This window comes from Herpailurus yagouaroundi, unplaced genomic scaffold (assembly GCF_014898765.1).
Source record: "Herpailurus yagouaroundi ecotype Mexico unplaced genomic scaffold, PumYag 206, whole genome shotgun sequence".
Classification (NCBI taxonomy): Eukaryota; Metazoa; Chordata; class Mammalia; order Carnivora; family Felidae; genus Herpailurus; species Herpailurus yagouaroundi.
The window spans coordinates 9,286,089-9,298,093 of NW_024412437.1; the positions used below are offsets into that span (position 1 = coordinate 9,286,089).

The 12,005-nt window shown below is 51.6% G+C and overlaps 1 non-coding gene across 1 annotated transcript; it reads left to right on the plus strand.

The window, feature by feature from the left end:
* Positions 1–7,421: 7,421 nt before the first annotated feature.
* LOC121015404 (U6 spliceosomal RNA) lies at positions 7,422–7,527 on the plus strand. Its single transcript, XR_005783818.1, has one exon. It is a non-coding gene; the product is annotated as a U6 spliceosomal RNA (small nuclear RNA).
* The last annotated feature ends 4,478 nt before the right edge of the window (positions 7,528–12,005 follow it).

The following is a 12,005-nucleotide window of genomic DNA, read 5'->3' on the forward strand; positions in this document are numbered from 1 at the left end:
TGGCAAAGCTGTCAAAACAATCAGATCTGGGCGGCTGGATGGTGTCTGCCTGGCGTCATCCCGGGAGATGGGTCTCACCAGCAGCCCCAGGCTCCTCCACTGAGAAATGTGAGGTGGTGAAGGGACATCGGGAAGGTGTGGGGCGATGGACGTAGAGCCCAGGGGCACAGGCACAGGTCAAAGCTGCCCACCCCCCCCCCCCAGCGTCCTCTGCAAAGGCAGTCCCAGGGACACAGGGTTCTGGACCCCCAGGGAGCCCCAAGGGACAAATACCCCCACACTCCCCACCCCCGTGCACATGCTCCCGTGCTCCCGTGTCCTTGTCTGGGATTTCCCAGGGACGCCAACCACTGCAGCCCGTCCGTGGACTCCAGGTCCAGAGCCTGTGAACGGTAGAAAACTCATCTGCGGCCCCAGGGAAGTCATTCGACCTACCCGGGCCTTGCTGGGATTCTTCATTAGTGGAAGGAGGCAGTGAGACGGCACTGCCCCGTGCGCCTTCCACGGCTCCAGTTTCTGGTGCCGGACCCCGAAGCAAGTGCATGATGGGGCTACCCTAGACAGGGGTGCCAGTCTCCCTGCAGCTGGTGGGCTAGTCTATATCCTTTGGTTCCCAATGACAGAAAACCAACTCTAACACAAGCTAACGTGGCCCCAGCAATCGGGAAGCTGGGTATGTTTGTTTTCTATCGCTGCTGTAACAAACTGCCTCATTTTAGTGGTTTCAAACCACGCAAATGTGTTGTCTCACAGTTCTGGAGGTAGCTCAGAAGTCTGAAAGTGAGTTTATGTGGTTCAAATCAAGATGCCAGCCAGGCTCCATTCCTTCTGGAAGCTCCGGGAAAGAAGTCATTCCCTGCCTGTTTTAGCTTCCAGAGAACACGCCCGAATTCCTTGGCTCATGGCCCCTTTCCAGCAATGGCGTCAGTTTAAGTTCTGTTTCTGTCATCACCTCTCCCTCTCGGACTCTGACCCTCCTGCCTCCCTTTTATAAAGACCCCTTGTGATTAGACCGAGCCCACCCGGGGAAGCCAGGATGATTTTCCCATGTCAAGATCCCGAACCTAATCATATCTGTAATGTCCCTTTTGCCATGTAAGATAACATATTCACAGGTTTTCAGGATGAGGACATGAGCAATTTAGGGAGTGATTATTCTGTCTGCAGCACTGAGGAGTGGGCTTCAGGCATGGCTTGATCTAAGGGTTTGAACAGAATCATCAGGGTCTTTCCCTCAATTTGACCTCTGTACTCTGCTTCCTTTTGTGTTAGTCTGATTCTCTATGCCATTTAAAATAGCCTTCCTCCCATAGCCAAGGAAAGTGCAGCGTGTAGCCCTAAATCATGGTGTTTCAGATTAGTAGATGGTTTCAGAAAATATAATTTCTCACCTCCCTTCCATTTCTCCCTCCCCTGGTCCAATCTGCAGTTTCTATGTGGGTGCCCTGAATTAAGTAAGGACCCTGGGAGAAGAATAAAACCTCCTTGAGATGGCTGGATGGAACGTTGGTCACTGAACTTGGATATTAGGCATATACTTAAAAAAAAATCTTAATGTTTATTTATTTTTGAAAGAGAGAGAGACAGAGTGTGAGCAGGAGACAGGGAGAGAGAGAGGGAGACACAGAATCCGAAGCAGGCTCCAGGCTCCAAGCTGTCAGCACAGAGCCCGATACGGGGCTTGAACCCACGAGCAGCGAGAGATCACGACCTGAGCCGAAGTCAGAAGCTTAACCGACTGAGCCACCCAGGCGCCCCGGCATATACTTATTTTATATTCCAAGCTCGTGATGCTGGACACATCAGGTTCGAATTGCCCTAGCAGCAAAACTTGGTGATTATTTCCATCTTCTGAAGGCCAGACCAATCACATGGAGGCCACGGGCAGATATCCCAGACAGGCTCAGCCCAGGGTTTTGACGTTTGGGGTCAAGCAGGGCCTGTAGCAGCCATAAGTCCCCCTTGGCCTCATCATGTGTTTATGACCTTGAGGCCAAGAGCTCCCCTCTCCCCGGAGCGGTACCATAATTAAGAGTAGTTTCCATTTTGCCAGACTCCAGGGACACTAGATATGTGAACACTTTGCTCGGAGAAGATGATGGAATTTAATATGTAGACACCCCCCCCCCGCCACCTCCCCCACTTAAGTGTTGTGGCTCACGTGGTCCTGTCTCCAGGTTCGCCAAGGACAGGCCTGGTTTGTACCTGTTGATATAATCCTTAATAGCTCTCCCTTGGCTCTCCAAATGGGGCCCGTTTGAATGATAATGTTATGGTTTCCCCAGCGCTAGCAAGAGTGAAAAGAGTGTATTTCCCCCTCCTTCTGTTCAGCTCAGCCCTGAGCCAGGTGGAGCCTCTGAGGCGGCAGCTCGGGAAGACCCCAAATCACACAGTTCCTTCTGCTGGAGTCAAAGCCAAGAAGGAAACAAGCCCTCCCTTTAGGTTGGAGGAGAGCGCGGAGAGCCTGTGACCTGGCCTTCTCTGTCTCACAGCCTCAGCCCAGTGCCCTGCGTCCCCCTAGGTCCTGTCTTCTCTCCTTTATTCACCCAGATCTGAGGGTAATAGCCCAGTTGCTCTAGGAAAAACACTTTGAAAAGTTTTCCTGCACTTATTTATATGAATGCATAATAATGCATAAATAATGTAAATGCATAAATAATGTCATATGCATGTGTGTGTGTGTGTGTGTGCGTGTGTGTGTGTGTGTGTACTCTTATTTTCCTTTGCCTTGTTTTCCTTTCCATCTCTCTCTTCTTTATCCACATAACCACGGGGAGATCCGTGCTAATGTCCCAGGAGGGGTCCTTCCACATTTTTCTTTTTTCTTTTTTTTTTTTTAACGTTTATTTATTTTTGAGACAGAGAGAGACAGAGCATGAATGGGGGAGGGTCAGAGAGAGGGAGACACAGAATCTGAAACAGGCTCCAGGCTCTGAGCTGTCAGCACAGAGCCCGACACGGGGCTCGAACTCATGGACCGCGAGATCATGACCTGAGCCGAAGTCGGCCACTTAACCGACTGAGCCACCCAGGCGCCCCACCACATTTTTCTTTAAAATCATGTACACTAACTTGTGCATACATGCGTATATGTATATAATGTTTCATGCACACACACATACATATACTTATTATAAGGGTACAGGTGGGCTTTTGTAGTTGTTTGTTTTACTGAATTATATGGTATTCAGTTTCTTGTGTCTCGCTTTTCTTACTCAGCAATGGCCCGGGGAAGTTGTAAAAATGCTCTGGTGTAGCTTCAGTGAATCGTTTTGCAATAGTGTGTAAATGTACTATAATTTATTCACCTGAATCTCTACCAATGGGTAGTCACTTTGTTTCCCCCGGGGAATTTCCCAGCCACCAAAATATCCATGTGTTACACTCCAGCCCTAATGCCCCTGACTTGTATATGATGCAGAATCTTTAAAAGCGAGAGTCAATTTGAAGAGTTTAATCAGCCACCATTTTTTTTTTTCAAGATGTCGGACGGACCCACCACTCCAACTTCAGGCCGAGCTGGATGCTGCCCTCAGTCCCACATAAATGTAATCAAGAGCAGCCATTTCTATTCTCTCATGTTTGCTCTCTGAGTGCAGTTCTGGATTGGGGAGGATGGGGGGCCAGCCAAAGCGGATCCCCCACACAGCAACCACCTCGATGTACTAGGAAGGGCTCAGGCTCTTGGAATAGATGACCGGACCTCAAATTCTGGCCCCTCCGCTTATAAGTTGGGAGATGTGGGTAAATACTCACCTCTTCCAGCCCTAGTTCTCTCACCTTCAGAACAGGAGTCGTGAGACCAGCCACGTAGAGGGTTAAGTGGGATTATGTGCACACAGGTCCTGGGGGAAGAAAGGCTTCCCCACTCACACATCATGAGTCATGGCGGGGCTTGAAGGGGAAAGTTCACATCCATCAGTAGTGATGCCCAAGGCGAACAGCGCTAGTCTGATCCGCAGACAGAAACAGGTTGTTTGCAGAGTAATTGGATGCCCTGTCTTTGTTCACAGAGCCACGTGTGCACCCAGGATGTTGAAGGCACTTGTTGTTGGTCAAGTCCAGAGCACTGGTGAGCCACAGGGAGAAAGACAGGCCTGGAGGTGCCCTTGCTAGGAAGGGTCCAGAGAGGAGGGTAGCTGATGGAGAGCTGAGGGCTTGAGGTAGGTGCCCTGGGTTATGGGTGCAGGGGTAGCACTCCCTAAACCCTTCTGAGCTCTGGCTTCGGGCTCGGTGGGGCGGGAGCAGGGGGTAGACATTCCCCACCTGGCAACAGAGGTCTCTCCCTGTCCTTTCCATACACAACACCTCACACTTTCTAGACTCCCACCTGCTGATCTACCCACGAAGAAAGCAGAAACTAGAGCCTAACACCACAGCGTCTTTGTGGGCTTAATGTGGGTGCATCGCCCCCCCCCCCCCCATTCAGATGTTGAAGCCCTAACCCTCCAGTGTGATGGTATTTGGAGGTGAGCCTTGGGGAGGTAATTAGGTTTAGATAGTCCTGAGGGTGGGGCCCTCGTGATGGGCGTCCTTATGCGAAGAGGAGGAGAGATGAGAGACCTTTCTCTCTCTCTGCCATGTGAGGACACAGCAAGAAGGCAGGTGTCGGAAAGCCAGGAGGCGAGCCTTCACCAGGAACCGAATATACCGGCATCTCGATGTTAGACTTTCCCGGTCTCCGGAGCTGTGGTTTAAGCCCCTGGTATCTTGTTACGGCAGCTGGAGCTGACTGAGGCAGCACCCATGCCTTTCTGTTTAGGACGCTGGAAGAAAAGACCAACAGAATGTGTTTAACATGTCTGGCCCCCGAAATTGTGTCCCATAGCCAATACCAAGACCCTTGCCTCCATCCACCGTCATGCTCCCAGGGGACGGTGACCAGCACTGTGGAGAAGCACCTAGCAAGTCGGTGGGGGAGAGAGCCCACCAAAAATTCTTAATGTCTCTGGAAAGGGTGAGAACAGAGGATGACTTAGGCTGGAAAACCAGAGAGTTCCCTCTGCCCCCACAACTTCCCATTACTAAGGGCCAGATTTTGGCTTCAAACCAGACCCCAAGGAACTACCTAAGACCTCTGAGAAAGTACAAGCATTCCAATTCCCTTCATCCCCAGCAGCCTTCTCTGAGTCACCAAATGCCCCCCCTCCAGCATCTGCCAAGCCATCACTCACCACCCCTCCCCCACCCCAGACACCGCCCAGATCCTAGTGACGGTCTTTCTTGGGGACAATTTGCCCAGGACTCCGACATACTCATTTGTACCTTCCTTGGTGCCAAGCATGGTGTCTCGCACACAGAGGATGCTTTATATGTATTTGATGAGTCATTGATTAGAAATGATAGGATGGTCAATACCAGCCGAGGGAGGGGACACTGGGAGGCAGCAGGTGCCTGAATTGGAGGAAAAAGTGAAGCCCCATTCCCAGGCAGAGCTTGAGTCTAGAACCCAGAGTCCCCACCAGGGAGGTGGGAGCCATTGTTACCAATTACTCAGACCTGGGCTTCATTCATTCATTAAAATCTTCAAAATGGGAGTTGTGTTAACGGCCAGGCATGCTATTCTTTCCCTCCAGGTAAGAAGATTTATTGCCCAAACTTACATTTTATCGCGCACAACCGAATAAAAATGATCGATTTCCCTGCCCGCCTTACAGCATCCTTCCACAGTTATTAAAGTCTCTAAAAATGTTTTCTTTTTTTTTTTTTTTTAAAAAAGGTTAAAGAAAGAGAAGTGGAGAGAGAAGAAACCAAAAGGAGACAGAGAAACGCCGGATTGCTGAGGGCTATCTATCTTGTCAGCGCGGGACCGCATAGCCTTGATGTCACTATATTTTCTGCTCATATCCAAATTTACAATTTGCCAGCCAAGGAGATGGAAATGCCAAACCTCCTCCTTGGAGGTGAATGCCGGGAGGTTCTTAAAGGGCCCAAGAGAAGGGAGGACCCCCGCTCTGAAAACCGTATAAGACAGCGAACCTGTCCCTGAGCCTTTAACAATTTTCTCCAAGTTGGGAAAGCCCAGCCTCCCAGGGCGAGGACGAGGTTTTCACTCCAGGGCCCCAAATGCATTCATCCAAGAGTCCCATATGCGCTCTGTCCCCCTGATGGACAAGCAGATCTGTGGCCCACCTGAGCAGCCGTGGCAGGCTGGAAATTCGCCGCTCAGGTTAGGAGATGCGATGGCGGAGGAAGGTGTGAAGCATAGTGTGCGGGAGGCGTTTAACCCACAGGAAAGCTGCACACAAGCCCAGCAAAAGTGCCAGTTTGCACACAAACAGGGTGGGCTATTACACATCATTCATCTGTTCGTTCTAGTGGGTCCCCAAGAACCTTCTCTCCGCTGTTTTGGTAATTTAATTTTACTAAATACCAAGTAATACAATTGTATATCACCCATTCACAAACATATTGTGAATTCCTTCAGGACAAGAATAAGGTCTCTCTCTCTCTCTCTCATGCGCACACACACACACACACACACGCACACACACACTGGGTGCTTTCTACAGGGGTCTGTTGCAGCTTATTCAGAGTGGTAAAACCCTGTTTTAAAACATAATTCAGAATTTATTATTCGTTACTAGATCAGTCTGGCCTTTTTCCAAATTAGTGCTAATTAGTCAGTCTTCCTGGACTTGTTTCTAGGCGAACGAGGACATCTGTCCTTTGCTGAGACCTCAGTTCCTCCTCAGGCAATTCCATCCTGAGTCCTGAGGGGTGCCGACACCCCAGGCGAGGCCGTGGGCCTCCGCAGCAGCACTGGGGGGTGCCCTCCCTGGAAGGCTCCCTCCATTGTCCTGGGTTTTCCCGGTGCGTGGGAGTCTGGAGTCCTGTCGGGGAGCACTTTCCCAGCGTGGCCTGGAAGACAGCCATAAATCTGTCTCGGGCCATTTGACTCAGGCCCTCAATGCCAAGCTTAACAGGCACTTCCATCGGCCCTGATGCGCCAACGATCTATAAGCCATTAACCAGGCAGTATTAGACCTCCCAGCTCGGCCTCTTCTGTGGGAGCACACGCAGAGAAGGAGGGAAGGAGAGAGAGGGGAGGGCTGCCTGGACGGCGACTGCTGGGCCCATTAGGGCTGCAAAATCATGCAGCACCTGCCCAGCCAGGTCCTACTCTAGACCTGAGTGTAAGACAGGGACCCAGCCCAGCGGGGAGAGGCCACAGCTGGCCGATGGCGGGGGGTGGCGGGCGGTCAGGACAGCAGTTCAGACTTAGAGAGCCACCAATCTCACTTCTGCTCTTTCTGCTATGTCTTCTAGAAGGTGCACTGCCAGAGTGGGCTGCACCTGTCCTCAGGCAGTAGGCCTTTGACCCCTCACTCCAAGTCCGAAAGCTCCCCCAGAGCCCACGCCCTGGGGCGTCCCATCCTGAATGCCAGATCCCCCCTTTCCTATAAGAAGAGGTGGCTGGTGTGCTCGCTTCGACAGCACATATACTAAAATTGGAACAACATGGAGAAGATTTGGCGGCCCCTGCACAAGGGTGACACACAAATTCGTGAAGCTTCCATGTTTTTAAGCAAAACTAATATAAAAGCAGGGAAGGGGACAAAAACATAAGAGACTCTTAAATATGGAGAACAAACTGAGGGTTGCTGGAGGGGTTGTGGGAGGGGGGAGGGGCTAAATGGGTAAGGGGCATTAAGGAATCTACTCCTGAAATCGTTGCTGCACTATACGCTAACTAACTTGGATGTAAATTAAAACAATAAATTAAGGGAAACCAATTTGACAATAAACTTCATATATTGAAAAAAATAAAAAAATAAAAACAATAAATTAAGTAAAAATTTTAAAAAATAGACGGCTGGTGGTGGTAGTAAGGGCTAACAACTGTTTGCGCTCCCCAAGAACCAGGTGCTAGCCTCAGCCCATCACACACACACACACACACACACACACACACACAGCCCCTCTGTCACCACCGCAACCCCAAGAGACAGCTGCTGTTCTCAGCCCCGCCGCTCAGGTGGGGGAGCAGAGGCACAGAGCTGTTAAGAAGCCTTCCCAGGTCACACAGCTGGAAGGCAGCATGCGGATTTTAACCAGACCCCTTGGCCGCCGGACCTGTGCCCTTCTTGGTGGCTCTGTTGACTGCCTGTCAAAGTGGCTGGGAGGCCACCATCAAAACACACTGGAGACAGCCCAACTTAAGGTTGGCGAAAGAGTCATGCGTCCCAGGTGGCTGCCACTGAACTGGTAGGACTGACCCCCCCCCCCAGCCCGAAAAGCGAGGGAGAGCAGTTTACCTAAACAGTCCTGGCTCAGGCCAGAGAGACCAAAAATTGCATCTTCTATTCCTTCTAGAAACAGGACTGTCTAAGTTGTTTCCATCATCGGAGCCTCTTAGCCCATCCATGTTTTTAGGTCCAAGATCTCCTCGTTCTGAGGTTCTTATGACAAGAGCCTATGCCAGCTGGCTGTGCTGACGGGACCGGTCTCCAGGGTCCCCTCACATGGCAGATGTCCCTTCATACACAGGAGGGACAAGATGGGACAGGATGAGATGGGAAAGGAAATGGATGGGTAGTGTCTTTTTAGCTAAATTATCCATATGTTCCAAAGTCCTGACTTTCCAAAAACTTATGGATAATCGATCATTAAAAAAGAAACAACCAGGGGCGGCTGGGTGGTTCAGTCGGTGGGGCGTCCGACTGGGGCTCAGGTCATGATCTCCCAGTTCTTGCGTTCGAGCCCTGCATTGGGCTTTGCACTGACAGCTGGAGCCTGGAGCCTGCTTCGGAGTCTGTGTCTCCCTCTCTCCCTGCTCCTCCCCCACTCGTGCTCTGTCTCTCTCTTTCTCTCAAAAATAAATAAACATTAAAAAAATTCTAAATAAGGAAGAAATATCCATACCACCCCAACACCTACCAGATAACAATATGTGTAATAGCCTGTGGTCCAGTGCTGTTCTCCCAGGATTGAGAAAGCTCCATTACACGTGTATTAGTCAGCTCACGCTGCTGTAACAAAATACCACCAATGGGGGCTTAAACCACAGACATTCATCTCTCACTGCTCTGGAGGCTGGGAAGTCCAAGATCAAGGTGCCGGCAGACTCAGGTCCTGGTGAGGGCTCTCCTCTTGACTTGCCTTCTTGCTGTCTCCTCTCAGAAGGGGACCAATCCCATCATGGGGACCCCACCCTCATGACCATCTAAACCTAACTACCTCCAAAGGCCCACCTCCAAATACTTCATCGTAGTGGGGGCAAGGGCTTCAACATATGGATTTTTACGGGGACACAAACATAGGCTCTAGAGGCCTCTCTCTGTGTTCCGCCTCCCCGCTGTGGGCCCCAACCTACCTAGATCACCCCACTTATGGCCCATCTCAAAACCCCCTTCTCCCAGGAAGCTTCCCCTGACTACATCTTCCCTTTCTCTGATTCCCAGCTCTAGTTAGAATGTGTCACCCAGTTGAACACCTGCTTCTGTACAATGCTGTATTGATATTTAATCTTGCAATCCAGATATAGAGCTCACAAGCCTACGTTCCTGCCCTGTGGCCATCCTGAATGACTTTAATTTTTTAATGATTAAGAAACAGACTCACAAAGAACCATAGAGCATTAACCCCTCATCTTACAAATTTGAAAACAGAGGCTCTCAGAAGTTATGGGGCATGGCCTAATGTCATGTGGCCAGGACAGCCAGAGCTCAGAAGCCTGGTATCTTGGTGTCTTTGCTTGAGTTCTAAAAGCACACATACGGGCAAGGATTGGAGTGCAAGTAGTTGATTTGGGGGGTGGTTCCAGGAAGCATGGGAGAGAGCGGAGAGGCAAGAGGGAAGGGAGGAAAGCTAATTAAGGGGGTGTTAATGAGTGAGCAGGTTACCACTGTGGGCAACAGGGGCTCCATGTCTAGGGGCCTCCAAGAGGTGGCAAAACACAAGAGGGCTCAAGGTTGAAAGCCCCGCTTAGGGATTTAACTCCCAGAACCTCCTCTTGACTTGGGGGGCCAAAGAGGGTGGGCTGAAGAGGGAGGGGCAGGCCACCCGCCATGGTCAGTAACACTGGCCCATTCATGGGTGTAAAACTGCTACCCTGATTTCCTTCCTTGTGTCTGGTTCTCTGCTGGGGACTAGTCTCTGCCCCAAAACATCAGATGAAAAGATATGACCCCCTGATCCATTCCCAGACCCCAGGGATACACATTGTCCCAGGGGCTTTGAAAGAGCACAAGGGGAAAATGGAACATCCAAGGATGTTTGGGAGACGCGTCATCACATGGGTGTGAGATGGCCCCTGACACACTTGCCTGGCTTCCTGCCACGGGACCCTCTTCCCGGGCACCTCCTGTGTAGGGGGCTCATATTAAGCACTGTGCCGGGGTTAAGCAGACCCCATCCCGGCCTTCCGCACTCCCAGGGTGGGTGGGCTATGGCTGCAGGGAGCTGACGGGCCAGCGCGGTGAGTGACAACCTATGTGCGTGCCTCTTACAGCAGAGCCGTGAGCACCGGGCACAGAAGGGCATGAGAAGGAAACACGGAGGGTGTCTGGGTGGCTCAGTTGGTTAAACGTCTGACTCTTGGTTTTGGTTCAGGTCATGATCTCACCATTCGTGGGTTGGAGCCCTGGGCTGGGCTCTGTGCAAACAGTGGGGAGCCTGCTTGGGACTCTCTGTCCCTCCCTTTCTCTCTCTCTCTCTCTCTCTCTCTCTGCCTCTCCCCCACTCATTGCCAATCTCCACCACCACCACCCCCACCTCTCAAAATAAATAAAGCCCCAGAACAGGAGTTAGCAAACTCAGAGTCTAGCCTCCTCTCTGCCTCTAACCGTCTCCACACACACCTTGTGACATGTCCCTTTCTAGGCCTTCTTTTTCTCATCTGCAACCCAGGGATGTTGGACGGATCCATTGATAAGGACCTTTTCAGCACTGACGTTCTGTGTCTTGGTTGTAAAGGGCCCCCAGGGACACTGAGCCCCTGGTCCAGAGAAACTACTGACCCCTGGATAGACAACACACTTCTCAGTGCCTTCTCCCTTATGCAACCTTCTCCGTCAAGGACACACGGTCCTCAGCATCCCAAGACACTGCCTGCTATGCTGATATGCCAGGTCTGGCGGGGCAAGTAAGCAGGGACAGGAGAGTGGTGGTGGCTCCCTGCTTTGCCCTTCCCGCGACAGGGCTCAGAGTCTTGGAGCAGAGTCACCTCAATGGCCTGGCACATATGAACCCCCTTCGCTGAGGTGGCATAGCCAACATCCTACCCTCTACTCCCGCCTCTGGCTCTGCTTGTATCCACACCGACGGCCGTGTTGCACACAAACCTGTGTACCCAGCGGATTTGGGATGGGAGAAAAGAAAGCCAGGAGAGGCGGTTTCCCGGCTCCCCCTTCACCTATGGTCCCGTGGGGAACAGTGTGTTGGGATTCGGAGGGTTTTCTGACTGGGCTCCACTCCCCAACACTCCCAGAGAGTAGCCTCAACACAAAAGGTTTCTGGGACATGGCCCCCCACCACCGGCCACCTGGCCTTTGAAGACACAGCTCAGATGTCCAGCTGGGTGAAGGACCTTTCCAGGGGAACAGCACTGAGCCAAGCCCCCAGAAGCCCAGGCCAGCCTCTAATAAGGGGCCATTCCTTTTACATCTGGCAGTATTTGATCTTTATTTGCTCAGATCGCGAAGCCTGTTTACAGGGCTTTCTTTTGCAAAGTCCATCTCAAACTTCTCACCGGCTAGGGCTCTCCAGCATCGTGGCCAAGTGAGTGATTATCACTGTACCCTCAGTGGGGAGACTGGCGCTCCAGGAACAGAAGAGACTGGGTCCATTTCAGGTAGTCCCTCAATTTGGGGGTCAGGGAGAGAATGTGCCGTGGGGTCGTGGGGTGGTGGAGCCGGGAAGCGGGGCAGTGCCTCCTTGGGACCTGGGGCACACCTGCTGTTTTCAAAAACGATGGAACGGGAGAAAGAAGAGAACAGAATGGGGGGGAGGAGACCCCCATGGCTCAGACCACCCTCTCCGGCAATCTCTTGCAGCTGCGCGTC